Source organism: Coturnix japonica, chromosome 2, assembly GCF_054131305.1.
Source record: "Coturnix japonica strain WE chromosome 2, WE-NBRP24, whole genome shotgun sequence".
Classification (NCBI taxonomy): Eukaryota; Metazoa; Chordata; class Aves; order Galliformes; family Phasianidae; genus Coturnix; species Coturnix japonica.
The window spans coordinates 29,691,100-29,704,933 of record NC_140664.1 but is presented as its reverse complement, the minus strand read 5'-3'; positions in this window follow the sequence as shown (position 1 = coordinate 29,704,933).

Genomic DNA, 13,834 nt, shown 5'->3' with positions numbered 1-13,834 from the left:
GCTTCTCACTTTTGTTACCTCATTTCCTAGCTCACAACACTGCGCCCTGCCTGACAGGCAGACAAGACTGCAGTAGCTGTTGGTAATTATCGCATAATCTCAGCATTAATTATGTACTGTCAGCTCTTATGTCCATGTATCACCTACCTATAGACTCCAAACAATGGTGATTATGTTCATGACTGATACATTCGATTTGTATCTTTTTCCATCAATTCAGAAGACATAACTGACTGTATTAAAAACCTGACAAATGTAAATATTATTGACGTTCACAATTATCACTATTTCCTCATGCTGTTTTAATGTTCTTTGCCAGGATGATTTGGCCCTGCTTGAGAAGTAATTTGTACTCAGAGCCGTTCATTAGGGCTACTCAAGAGTGGATAAAATAACTGAGTGGTTTAAAGGATTTTTCAGTTCTGGATTACCACCATCTAGAACACAATCTATGGTGGTTCTGGCCAGCAGCTCCTCAGTGATCCACAATAAAATGAGCTGCTTATAGATGCCAGGTCCTTGGGGACCAGACAGCCAAGTGGGAAAGGTGAGCACGGATGACTGTAAAGCCATCAGAGTCCAGCTGGGTGAATACTGAGCACAAAATCCCAAAGAGATCATTTCACAAGACTGCAAAGGCCCTTCCACACCCCAGACATTACCTTACTTGCCTTAAAACCATTGATTTTCCAGTGCCACTTGGAACTTGTCCTGCTAATTAGCTTCTCATTTACAGCTGACAAAAGGGCTCTTTTGTTGTTGGGGAGATATAGGTACAGGCACAGTTGGGCCCATTCTGTTACGAAACCTGGTAAAACTGAACCAGTCACATGAGCTTGCCTCCCCTGTAGCACATGACCTGAAACAAATTAGCCTGGCAGAAGGGTTAAAAGCTAGGCAGAAGGGTTAAAAAGCAATGAATAGTCTCTCTCCAAAACCATTAAAGTTTTTTGTGATACTCTGATTTCCTTCCATTGTGTAAATTGTGTAAATATTCAACCTTCTATTACGCCAAATAGGCCTCAATGTAGTAATTCACACTAATCATTTTTGCTGTAACAAATCTGTTATTAGGTTTGTAAGCCACCTTGTTTCATTCTCCATGCAGTTACAATGATGCAACCACCTTACACATTAAAAGACTGTTGCAGGCCTCAGTGTTGCAAAGAAACAGATACTACCAGCAGATAGACTGTTAGCTATTAGACTAGTCGGACTAAATTTCTTTTCTGACATGATTTATAAATTCATCCAAACTAATTTGCTGGTAGGAAGTGGAGTCATTGAGTCATTTGGTCTGATTTATACCAGAAAAGTGTACAAAAGAAAATGGAGGTTCTCTATCTTGCTCTTGTCCTCTCCTAGATTCTTGTTACTATATAACATGCATCCTTTTCCTTTAATTACCTTCTTCATGGCTTGAGAGCTTTGATGACTTGATTAAGCTTTGCAGTGCAGTTCCAGTCCCTACCCATCTGATTAATTAGCCCAAACCTTATTAACTTCCTAATTCCAATCAATAATGTACTGATGCTGAACTGTGCAAGGGCAAACTAAGGATAGTAATTTTGTCTGAAGACATGGAACCACAGACTGTTTAACTAAACTTCTTCACAGCTGCAAAATAAAACTGCAAGTCATGAATATAACCACACTGCGATGCACTTTGACACAATGCTTACTGCGTCTTAATCATACCTGTAATAAAACTCATAGTGACGTAGGCATAATGGTGGCATTTCTGTGCTGAGATGTCTTTTATCCTGAATGTTTAGCTGTTGCTCATTGAGAATGGTGCCAAGCAAGTGGCTGTAGTCTTCCGTGCCTCCTGCAGGTGACCTGGTTTCTCCTCCATCTGCCTGTCCAAGGGCTGGGTGACCATACTTAATGATGCCTGCAGACAGACTTCCACTCTGAAGGGGTATTTTAGTCAGCATAACCAAAACAAGACCTAGCAGAGCTAGTGAAAACTTAACTACAGGTGGTTAAAGAGAAAAGGTTGCCAATTCCTTTTCTCCTCAGCCCTCACTCTGTCGCTGCACTGCACTGGAAACCTAAATGCTACCAAGCCTTGGCAGAAGGAAATCATTCATTTCCTTTCCTGGCATCATCTGTATGTGCCAGAAGAGAATTCAAGCATATCCAGAACAGCTGTGAAATGTATCAGGAAACTCTTGTTTCACAGCTTTTCTTTCTCAAACTCCCACTTTCCCACTCAGTGACTGACTATTGCCACTATTTTGTGTATTTTAGTTACTATGATAAAATACGATAAAGGGCCTGGAGCATCTTCTATACGAGGAAAGGTTGAGTAACCTGGATCTGTTCCATCTGTTCTGGAGAAAAGAAAACTGAGACTGGATGTGATCAGTGTTTATAAATACCTAAAGAAGGTGGGAGGCAAATGGATGAGGCCAGGCTCTTCTCAGTGGTGTGCAGTGATAGGACAAGGAGCAGTGGCCTAAAACTTGAGTATAGGAAATTCTTATTAACATGCAGAAGAACTTCTTAATGGCAAGGTGACAGAGCACTGAAACAGGCTGCCCAGAATGGTTGTGGAGTCTCCTTCTATGGAGATATTCAAGACCCAGCTGGACACCTACCTGGGAAACCTATTGTAGGGTACCTGCTTTAGCAGGGGGTTGGATTTGGTGATCTCTTGAGGTCCCTTCCAACTCCTGTGATTGTGTGATTCTGTGATACGACAGACCTAATATTCACGACCAGTAGTTGTGTTCTGTTTCATTTTTCTACTGCAGCATTGATTGTGTGGATGACATTCCAATTTCTCCAGAATTCAGCAGAGATTGTAAATTGAATAGCTGTACTTGTAATAAACTAAATAAATTAATTATAACTATAATTATGTGGTGTAATAATGTGTTGCGGTTTTTAGTTAATTCATTCGACATTTTAGGTGATCTTGTTTCCTTTACAACTTACATTACAACACACTCCTCACTAAAGAAGTCCACTCCTGGTTCGCATCTTTGGAATTTAGGATAAGGGTGGGTAAGGATAATGTTTGCTTTTAACTACCCACCATTTATTCTCCAAATAGATACAGGCAATTTCCAGACTGAAAGCATCTGAATAACAGACCTGAGAAGCACTGTATTGTGCTGAGATTATCTGCAAGCAAACGAGGAGTCGCACAGGTAGAGCAGCCAGTAGAATGCAAGGGACTGTACTTAAATGCCATTGTAATTCTTATTTTCCCTGGGCTGTAATTTTCAGACGCAGGTGAAGTTTTGGGTTTTTATTCTTCTCATCAATGTCTGCCTTTCTAAACAATCTATAGTACCAAGTACCTCCATTATGCTTTCCGCAGGCTACTAACAACAAACCACAATTCTCTGTACAATACATTGTCTTGGAGGTTGCAAGTATCAAGGACTCTTAATAGTACAACGGGAGGATCAATTGTTCATCTCTATAGCTCAGGAGTGTCTCCTGAGCCTTCTGCCTTTGTGTACAGTCTCACAGATAGTGAGTGACATTTCTTTCTTAGGGAACCTTCCATTAGAGAGGCTACTTTGCCACAAATCCGGTGGTGGAGCATTTGGAAAACAAAGCATGGGTACAAATGGGCTTTTATCACATTTGGTCATGTGATCGATAAGGAATCTGCCACTTCTTCCTGTACTCAATGAGAGACTTTAAGAAAACGTTTTAATTCCTGAGCTGTTGCTATTAAAGTTATTCTGGCTCATTTCTCTCAAGTTCTGTATGTGGAATCTTGTCAGTTTCCTAACACAGAGCATTCAAAATTTCTTGATGACTCTACATTTTATTGAAATTTACTTTAAGAAATATTATTCAAGGTACCTCCTGGACCTTTCTGAAGTTACAAAATCGTAGTTTTCATGCATCTACATTTTAATTCCTGTGTTGAAATTTATACAGTTACCAGAGTTAGGCTTAACTAGTGTTTATGCAAAGGTTTTCACTAAAGAAAGCTGCAGATGGGCTGAAAGCAGACCAGGTTTTCAGCAAGTCCTCCTACCAAATCCATGTAAAATCCTTAACTTATGCATGGGTGCATGTGAGTTTGAATTCCAACATCATGATAGAGGTGTGAAGTAAATCAAGATTTCATTTTTACTGATGATAATCTGTGCTGAAGCAACACAACATACTTTCCTTCCCCCTTCTCCACACCCACACCCCCCACTCCCCTTGCATTAACAAAATCCGATGCTATCCCCAAACTCTTCATTTCCTAAACTTTCTTGAGGTATTAGGAGAAACCAGGCTGTAGTAGAAGGCAGCAATGGCTGTATGAGATACACAACAGCCCATTCACCACTACATTGAGTAATGCTGCCATTAAATGACTTGTGAGAAGCTTAACATCACAGTGCTGGCTGTTAAGCACCACAGAGTTAAGAGGAAGCATTAACAAAACAGGATGAACAACTCTCTTTTTGCCTTAGCTTCTCATCTTCAGGCTGGAAAGGAGTGATAATTCATACAAATCTTAACAGAACACTATGAACCCCAAGAACACGGGGGATAATGTAATTGGCACCCCAAGAGTGAGGTGAGCAATATAGCATGGTCTCACTGGCATATGATTTTGCATAGCTAGAGAAGGCAAGAGAAAAACAGTACTGCTGCAGCTTTACAGAAGGGGATTTCTGTGTTAGCCCCTGTAGTGAATTTATGGAAAAACTTTCCCCCTCTGTGGTCCACTTCTGTGTACATTACCTGCACACAGATTTCAAACAAAACAAGACTGAAGGACCAATGTTCTGAGTCTAAATAGATTTTCTGAGGGCAATGGTTCGTGAGAAACCGTTTTAAGTTACCAGTTAAAGCAGCATTTTAAGTTTAACCAGTTAAAGCAGCAAAACCAAATTAGGAAGATTAGGAAGTTCCCTGTAACTTCCCTCCATGGCTTCTGTTGGGACCAGTCCTCTAAAGAAGGCAGAGAGGGATGGTGTGAAGGAAAGAAAGTGTACCTTGAAGGATCCTTTCTTTCAGCCCTGGAATGCAAGCAGAAATATGGAGGTCACCAGGGCAGTAGAGAAGTTCTAACCCCAGCATGGGAAGCGGCTGCTCCCACCACATCTGTTGTTGAGGTCAGTATACTCAGGCCTAATGAGAATCATAGAATCATAGAATCACAAGGTTGGAAAGGTCCTACAAGATCATCTAGTCCAACTGTCCTCCCATTACTGTAGCTGTAGTGAACCAATAAACCATATATCAGATCTCCTCATCCAGATGCCTCTTGAACACTGCCAGGGACAGTGACTCCGCCACCTCCCTGGGCAGCCATTCCAGTGCCTGACCACTCTCTGAGAAAAAAAATTCCTTCTTATGTCTAGTCTAAACCTCTTCTGGTACAACTTGTGACCATTTCCTTGGGTCCTGTTTGTTGCTTGGAAGAAGAGGCCAAGCCCCTCCTCATCACAACCTCCCTTCAGGAAGTTGTAGAGTACAGCGAGGTCTCCCCTGAGCCTCCTCTTCTCCAGGCTAAACAATCCCAGCTCCCTGAGCTGCTCCTCATAAGACTTGTGCTCCAGACCCCTCACCAGTTTCATTGCCTTCCTCTGAACATGTTCCAGAGTCTCAATGCCTTTCTTGTAGTGAGGAGCCCCAAACCGAACGCAATACTTGAGATGCGGCCTCACCAGAGCTGAGTACAGGGGGATTCCTTTCCTCACTGTCACCGAGGGGTCTTCAGAAGTAATGTAACTGCAAGGCCCTGACTCTCACAGCTTACAGAAAAGCACACAGATCTTCAGACACTTTCTGACTTTCTGCTTTTTTAACATACTCCAGGACAGAAAAGAACTTCAGGCAGCCAAGGCCCAACAACACCTCTGATGTCTCTCACACACCTCATCTGATGATTCTTACTACCATGTCTCCCTTCTATTTTCTCAGAGATGGTCTTTGACGTGTCTTGATTCTGTCTGACCTCTCTTCCTCCTCATATTGTTTTCTGTTTTCTCTCCACCCTCCATTACTCCCTTAACCTTTAAAGTGCCAAAAATCCCAATCTGATTTTCACAGATATTCATGTGACCATACTTTCTACTTGTACTTTATTTATTTATTTATTTATCTTTCTCGTTATCTGTTCACCTTTTCCTACCACCCCTCAACCCACTCAGAAACATTCAGGCCAGATAACCATCACAAAACATAAACAGCATTATGGGTGGCAGACAGAGCTGAAAAGACAATCAGCTGCTGAAGTTTCACAAATGCTGCAGACCATTGTGTAGCAGAGCAACACTGTCTGCAGTCAGGAAGAGGGTAATATAGGTTTCATCAGGAATATAAAGACTACCATTCCTTCCCTTGACTCAGTGAGATACTGTTTCACCACCTTCACCCCTTCTGTGCATCTATCAGTTCTTTCTTTCTCTAACACTGCCACGAATACCGTGGTCACCACTTTCTAATACTGGGCCATATTGCTTGTTGTGGTAGCCATACTCTAAAGGACTATATGGTGATGCTCTCCAAATCAGTGTCTTGAGAGAGATTGGTGAATAGCATTATCTGAGCAAATATTTATGCATTCTGCTGCAATGCAAACCAGCAAGAAGTGATCGCAGAAAGGTTATTTTGTATTATGTGAAAGATTTATGTTGTGTGTAACAGGGAAGGGAACTGCTAAAGAAAAGGTTTCAGGAACAACACATAGCTCCCTAGGTTAGAGGAGCTAGAATGGTATGAACAGCAACATGAGGCCTCTGCCTCTGACAATCCAGATCTTCCTTTACACACCTCTGGATTAGTGACAATCAAAATATTTTCTACTAATGTTATTACCTCTGTATTACGTTTATTATCTCAACGCTTTTATCACAAACCATACACCCTATTTAGATATATGTTATCCTGTTTCAATAGCTGCTTCCAGGGTTCTTTCCTCATGTTCATTGGCATTGCTACAACCAGGCTAGTTAAAACTTGTCAGGACCTCTAACACCCAAGTTTCTCATCGAGTAATACATTCTCAGTTATGCATTCTTGTATTAGGTTGTTTGCTACCTACTGAAGCATTCATAGCTTAAAGGAGTAAACCTTTTCATCAAGTACAGTAGTTCCATCATGTGTTAAAGTCTTCTGTTTAGGTATGCCTTAGGAAAAATGAAAATCATAAACAAACAAAAAAAGAAAATGAATGACGGAAAACAAAAAAAAACCTGAAGCTGCTTATATATATATATAAAAGGAAAAAAATATATATTCTATGTTTTTCTGTATTTTTTTTTTCTTTCAAGTGTGTGGAATTGTTGTTCTAAGATGCTCAAAATGGATTTAAAAACATGTAACAAGACAGCAAAGTCTTTATAGCATGGTATCACCCCCAAAACACTAAATATTTAACGTTAGGATCCATCTCACTTAAATATATTTTAACAAATGGATTGCAGTGGCCAGAGGACAGTGAAATTCCTCTGTTGCCGATATCCCAGGGGCCTGAGCTACAGCTTTTGTTCCAGGGCATTAATGGAAGATTCCTAACCAGGCTGAGTTTACTCAAGGTCACCCTTCTTAGGATGAGATGTGTTCAATAGGATCACTGAAAAGGGCACATATGTTGTGCACAGATGTACTTATAGATGTCAATTATACACATTCTTACCTTTTGAAACCTGGAGTGCAATGGGAGTATATCTATGTTAAAAGACATCTCAAAAAATATCAAGTAATCAATTTCTAGTAAGAAGCCTTCATACGCACGAGAACAAATGCTCTATCTGGCACTTTTGGTCCTTTTTTATTTTTAGGCTTACAGACAATGGAGTAAAGTACAGTAAGGGCTTTGTAACTGTTATTGATGAGGAGCAGCCAAGGACATCTGTGGTCTTGAAAACACATGATCAAGGCAAGGGGAAAAAAAAAGAATCACACATTAAAAATAACAACCACCACCACCACAGAACCACAGAAATCTACAGTTTGCTCCTTCTGGTACCTCCAATGGAAATGCTTCAAAAAGTTGCCCTTTTTTTTTCTTGTTGGGATCTCTCATATCAGTGAGACACAAAACGATCCACTGTGGCCCAGCAGCAGTAAGCCTATTCCTTTGGTAAAATATCCCATGACTGGAGGAAGCACAAAAGCCCTAGTGCTGTGCCTAGAGGGCTGTTACATAAAGACAAAATTCATCAGACATGGAGATACTGATCTCTCAATTTTGTACTGACTCTCAAACCTACCAGTGCAAACTTGACAAAAATTAGGTAGTCTTCACAAGAAGAATTAGAGAATTTATTCCTCAGTGCTGTATGTTTCTTTGAAAGAAACCTGCACTATCTTGAACAGTCCTGAACAGAGAGACAATTTTCTTCATTTACAATAAAACTCAGAAGCTGAAATGATCAGTAAAAAGTGTGAGGTTTAGCAGGCAGAATGGTTTGGTTAAAACATAAGACAATGTGATTTCTAAGGCTAGCAAAACAGTGACTAAAATAGAAGCGTGCAGACCCTCACTTCTCTAGTTTTGTAACTACAGACTCATTGCAATAGTGTAAATGGCACCACTGTTTCACTTTTATTAGACTTGGTTTTGCATTTCATCTGAAAAATAAAATCACTGAAATTTAATGTGTTGACATTATCTTTGGTACAATGAATGCTCTTATTTCAAAACATTTATTAAAAGCCTGAAACATTTGTTTAACCAGGTAAATCCAATGTACTGTAAAATATAAATGAAAGAATGATACTAATTTCACTTCAGGCTTGACTTCAGATGGTGAGAACTTCAGGAAAATGACTTGCTATTTTGTGATTGTAAGTTTAGGCTTTTGAATCAGGCAACACAAAATGTTGCATATTTACTCAGCTCTGGTGAACTGTACACCTGAAAATATATAACATTCTAATTCTTGCATAGATGTTTTTCCACTGTACTTACCTCAGTATGCCTTGCTAAACACATGCATACTTTTACACATGAATTAGGAATTTAAATGGTCAGGAATGAAGAAGGAAACGGTAATTTCAGGACACAGGCACTAGCATAACAAACATTCCGTAAATAAATAAAATAACTGGATACTGAATAATTGGTTAATTCCCCTCCTAAGGAAAACTGTATTTCTATTTTATGCCATTGTTCTCAGGAATGTGATGCCAACAAGACAGTTGTCTTCCATTACTCCATCCCTAGTTACAATTCTAAACCAACCACTTCAATAAAACTTAATAGAGTTACCTGTTTCTGTTTAGTCTTGTTGGCTTCTTGCAGCATATTCAACATGATACAGAGTACCCTCTAATATGATTTTTTTCTTCAAGAGAACCTCAGCCCCCATAAAATTCTCTATATCTGCGAGAAGGTTTCCAATTATGTGCATGTTCAATATCCAATACAAGGTTGAAATACAGAACAAGTATTAAACTAAGTATCCTCATTCACCTTTGTGTTGAACTTACCTCTTATCCAGAGTCCTCAACTTATTTCCTGTAGCTCATGTTCTACTTATTCCAAGTATACTCAAGTGCCTACAACAAGTAAATAGCTTCATTACAGAGGAAGGAACTGAACCAAGGGAAACCTGTCTCAGACATTCTGAACAACTTAAGTGCCAGCTACAGTGAGGACAGATGCCCTGACAACTAGCAATTGAAGGAGTTATCAGCTTAATAGACTATTACATGGGTTTCCTGAGTTTTGTTACAGAGGTATGGATATAGTGATCTAGCAAAAGGCATCATCAGCTGTATAAATGCAAGCTCTGCCCTTGGAAAGCCAACAGGAACTCAACAAATGGGAGTAGGAAGAATCATGCAGTATGACATGTCAGAAAGCAGCAAAATGAAATATTGAAGAGGGAAACTATAGAACTAAACAAGAAACAATAAATCCTGGTTACAAATGTTTGATCTGCTACTTAGGATTATGATATTTATACAAGGTCATTTGCATAATGATAGCCCTTTACTGCTTTTTGTCCCCATGCATTGGGAGATATGGCTTTTGGTATGTGCTACAGCTACCGTCCACATCAACAGTAATACAGACATAGGCTCTGCTCTTGTAACAGCCTGTGCAGCACAAGGAATATCATTTATCTGGTCTGTGGCTCTTTCTTCCATTTGGAAATGAATCACTGCCCCCATCTGGCTTTACAAATGACTCAGAAGAAAAAAAGGCCAAAATACTGTGGGCTGTATCATGTTGATACATAAAAATGTACCCATTCTAGGTTTCCCAAGCTTCTGGCTGCATCCACCAGGCCTCATCTCATTCTAACACCTCGAGAAGGCGCCCTTTCAGTCAGAGAAACCACCGAAGAATAGAAGGCTTACTAAAACATCTGTGCTGCAGCCTCCCCATCTTGGCTGCCTTGCAGAAGAAATGATGGCAGGCAGAAGGCAGCAGGAAGGAGAGGAGAGGCTGTGCCGTGCAGCACCAGAGCCAGCCCTGCCCTGCGCAGCTGGGAGCCGGGAGGTGTGCCGAGGACATCGGTTTGGGGCATTGTGCTGCAAAACTCCATTGTCGGGACAGCCACGGGGATGCTTTAAAGCACCTTTACATGTCAATTCTAGCGTCAGAAGCGAGCAGGTCAAAGAGGGCTGGCCCTCATAGCAAGTTAAACTCCTGAGGGTGGAGATAATATCCCAGCAGGAAGGGAGGAAAGTGCTGCAGCCGCCTGGGCCGAGCTGCTTTCGCACTCCCCACCGCCAGCTTTAGGCTACGGAGCCGGCCATTATCACAGTCATTGTCATTATTATCTTTAAATCTGCTGCCTGGCATTCAGGCACCTAGCAGGAAAGACCCGAGACCCTATTAGTACAGGCAACAAGCCCTGAGAAGGAGAGGAGGAAGCCAGTCCAGAGATAAATTAACGCTCCTGCGGGCTACATTCCTCAGTCATCTCTGTTAACTTTGCATGACATTTATTGAGAAGTCAGACTTTAGCACCCTTCCCATCAATCAGCTCGGCCAGCCTCCTGTTTTATTATCCCCACACAGAAGAATTTGGCCCACTCAAACAGTGCTTTGCTGGCCCAGGGAGCTGGGGATGGGCATGCAGGCCCCTGCCATCTCCCTGCTGCTAAGGAGCACTTCGGGGTACCGCCATCTTGGTGCCTCACGGGGCCTGGTGCTTGTGTCAGTCCCTGTGTGTCCCCAAAGTGGTGCCTCCAGCCTGGCCTCGAGTCCAGGTCTGAAAACAGCGACTGGAAAAGCCATGTATTTCACCCATACAAAATAAATAATAATAATTATAAACGTATTAGGAAAGACATTAATAATAAGCCGAGTCCAATCGAGGACTCCTCAAGATGATTCAGGTATGCTTGGCCCTAATCTAGATGCCCAACCATAAATGACAATATCTGACATGGGTAATTTTAGGTTAATTGAATATTTTAACAGCAGCTCAACGCCATGCAAAAGAAGTAATAAGCTTCCCCCTCCCACCTCCACCCCCTTCCATCCATCTTAGATAATCGTTTGGGGAAGTAAATACTTGATCGTGAAAGGATCTTTAAAGACTGGGGAAAAAAAAGCACACACCAAAACAAAACCACACAACACACACACAAATTAACTCCTGATATATCGCTATCCAAGAGAATGGAGGCGGGTGGAAGCTCCCTCCTACAGCTGTATGGGGGGTTGGGAGGTCGGGGGAGAGGAAGAACGTCTACGACGGCTGATTTACATACAGGTTTAAGTAAAATGGCCTAAACTCATGACATTGTGTGTGAACAGCATGGTCTTTAAGGTGATGAATAGCACTGAAAGACCTGTTTGCACCTCTGGAGGTAGTTAACCGAGCTGGCCGCCTCTTAAGCTTCAACACTTTTAAATGCCTTGTTTCGCAAGGGAAAGATAGATTAAGTTTATAAAACCTCGGCCCTTACTCTCCAGCCATACACAAGGCCAGTAAACTTCGTCAATTTTTTGTTTGTTTGTTTCGTTTTTTCCTTCCACATCCTGCCAGCGATGTGGAAAAAAGAGCCGTGAAGAGGCCGACGCTGAATTAAAATAAAAGCGTAACTCCGTCCCCTGCGAGGCGAAAGGTGGGAGGCAGCAGCCTTCCATGAGAATGGTTACAATAGCAGGTTAAAAGCTCCCTGTTTTTGAGGGCCCCCGGGAATTGATATGTATATAAGCAACCTATAATACCTCTGGATGTCGCCGAATTGCCGGCTGAGGAAGGGACGTGGTTGCACGGGGAGGTGCACAGCTGCATCCTTTTGGACTTAGCAGGGTAAACTTCTCGGGAGTTTTTAATACCTAAAGCTCCCCTTTGGCTATCAGTGCTATAGCTACTGAAGAGGCTGGGCCTTCGATATCAAAGGAACGTCAAATATCAGCTCAACACAAGGATTAAAAAAAGAAAAAAAAAGAAGGTTAAGTACCACAGGGACCAAAGGAAACATGGCTGTAATCAGCAGAACAACAGTGATTGCCATCTGCCACTGCTCTAAGGTCTTCTGCTTGCCCTGCGTTCAGACTGTGCGGGGAAACAAACTGGTCGTGCTGAATACCTAGTCATAGCCTCTCTCGAAAAGAAGCTCTGAGAGTGGGCATTCATTACGTCTGTATCTGCTTATTTGAATATTCAGTATTGGTTAATTTTTTGAAAGGACGTTTTTAATAGACTTTTTACATACACTCAGGCATACTTACACCTACACAAATGCTCATGTATGTGAACACACACAAAACCAACACTTAGGTTCTGTTAAGGGTGGTGATTATGCTTGGAAGAGGAGTCTACTAGTATAACCCTATGGTTTTATCAACAGAAGTAAATATGGATCTTGCAATCCAATACAACACTTTGATTTTACCCCACTTAGCATCACTTCATTATTACCTGCAAATTTAATATGTTGTGTCATGAGTACTATGGAAAAAAAGTTTCTCCCCCCAGTGAAAATAATAAAAGCATAAACACAACTTGCACCACCTTTGGTCATCATTATAAGTTATACAGGGGCTGTAATTTGTTCTACACTGATAGAATTCTGTTGCTAGAAGGATGATTCTGAAAGACAGAGACTCAAGAAAAAGCAAAGATAAAATGTAAAAGACATTTCACTGATAGTGATTCTGGTTTCCTTGTTGCTATCAAAAATAACAAACAAACAAGATCAAAAGTGTCACTGTGCAAAAAGGCTCCAACGGGTTCTGGGGAAGTTTTAAATGTTACCTGTCCCTTTAGTTTCCCTTCTCTTCTGAATTTCTCCAAAACCAAGCGATTTTCTCTTATTTGCAAGAACAACTGCTCTCTTTTAACCTCTCCGTGTAACCTTTTCTCATAATAACATTCCAGTCAAAACAGCTCTCACGGGACAAAAATCAATCGACGCCATAAAAGAAGGATGCGTTTGTCATGCCAGGCCCTGCTGCTCACAGTTTACAGTTATAAAGCTGAGAGCAACAGTACAGGATTACACAGGACATCTGAAGAGATCTGGCCGGTCCCTCTAACCAAAATTAACATGTTAACTTAAATTTGAACAATATATAACTTAAAAAAAAAACCTAGCAGACATATAGAAGCAAGCTATGTTAACACTGTAGTAGTGCTGTAATAGCAAGAGAGAAACAACAACAAAAAAATCAGCTTAAAAGCCCTAAGTCCATTCTCACACAGAATTGAACTCAACCTCCCCATATGCTTGGCTGACAGCACTCTTGAAAAGGGGTCTTTAAGGCAAGTAAAGAACTCAGATCCTTGGACAAATAACTGACTCTACTATCCAAGAATTCTCCCTTTTGCTGACATGTTTTTCATGCTGCTTTGTTTGTTTGTTTGTTTACTTGAGCATCTGGGCAGGGAACACCTAAACTTCTGAGACAAAGGGAAAAAGATTCAGAGGCAGGGAATTAGGC